Source organism: Nematostella vectensis, chromosome 3 (assembly GCF_932526225.1).
Source record: "Nematostella vectensis chromosome 3, jaNemVect1.1, whole genome shotgun sequence".
Lineage (NCBI taxonomy): Eukaryota > Metazoa > Cnidaria > Anthozoa > Actiniaria > Edwardsiidae > Nematostella > Nematostella vectensis.
Window position 1 is genome coordinate 3,809,349 of NC_064036.1, and position 1,661 is coordinate 3,811,009.

The window sequence follows — 1,661 nt, forward strand, 5'->3', positions numbered from 1 at the left end:
ACCACTTTGCTTCGCAACTCCGCAAATGATTTTACTAAGCCAGAAGTTTAACGTATTTGCTGACATGTGGTGGAGTGGGACGGACAGGTCTTCGATATTTGAGTTCTTCTCGTTGTTACTTAACTCCAACTTCGCGTTTTTTCCTTTCACTTTACCATGCCTCAAAAACAGTGACCTGGTACTGTCTTAGATACTCTCTTTCTTGAACACACCGAAACGAGCTGTTGCCATCTCGACGGTATGGCAATGACTAAAAATAATTGGCATTCTGGCTTACTGTTTTCCGCTCATGCTCTTTCTTCTCTCGGACGCACCGCATTTCGGAATGCGACCCAATTACCGCACAACAATAAGAAGCATATAATTTATTGTATTCATTTCACAAGTAGGATAATATTCGCGTCTGATCTGTATGGGCAATTACAATAGCGAGCCGCAGGCGAGCCGCTAATCTTTTATCTACTATATATAAGACAATTAGAGGACAATTACAGGAGGTGATCAATCGTGAAATTATTCGAGCTAGTTACTGGGATTGACTGGAGACTGGATGAGAGGTTGGTAAGCCTTTGTTCTTCTTTGTTGTAACTCTTTGTTTGTTTGTCAATGCATTTAAAGAATGTCCTTCAACTTCTCCTTTGTTATTGTTTACAATTTAAAATGCAACGATTTAATTGCAATTAAAGTTCAAAATAACCATCCACTATTAATGTCTGAGGCTTTATTAATGATATTTGATTGAAAGTTTCTCAGTTAATTGTTTGAATTAGCCGATTGGAATGGGATTCTTTGTGTGACTCGGCATTGAGCGGGAGCATAAAATGGCGGCGTGATTGGCCTTCTTTAACGAATAATCATCAAGAAAACGATATTTGCGAAACACTACAAGCTTACTTCCGTCTCTCTGATATGGCGTTATAGTGGCTCACGAACAAAACATGGCGTAACCCGTTAGTGTGCTATACCAGTAATATATCATTAGAAGTTTTAAATGAATCGCTTGGATGCTAAGCTCGTTATAGTGACTAAGGCCTAGATTAAGAGGCGCGCCAGAGTCGCAAAATTCTAGTTCGGTAGATGTTTGGTCATAGTGGGGCTATGGAGGGTAACACTATAGTCATTGGGCATAAAATACATGCTGCTTTGTCTTATGGCGCTAAAATACTTGCACACTGTTGCCCGCTTTCCATCCGGCTGCGTTTTCATCAAGTTCAGGAAAAGAATTACAAAACGGCATTTCGCATGAAATTCACTTGTATTTTGTGTCCTCGAAACAAGAGCTGCACGTCTGTACCCGACCCGTCGAGTCCTCAGGTAATGAGCCTTATACGGGCATTCACGCTACATACAGGGTCTCAAGGGAGTTATTGTCAATTTGGCGTATGCGCAAAGAACGGGTGGAGTCAATAATACTCTGCACGGGTAGCTCCTTTTTTATTTTTTGTTCAACCAAAACGATTTGCATTGACTATAAACTAATCTGCATAATGTAATCGTTATGACTGGTGCGACCTTGGAGCACCTTTTGATCCCTCGCCGTACCATAGTCGTATTATCCGACTAGCCCACTCGCTCCAGAAGGTTGGTGCGACCTGCTCATTAATTCAATTCGTGTGCAACAAACGGCGCGCTAACGTCGCATTATCTGTCGAACTTTTCTA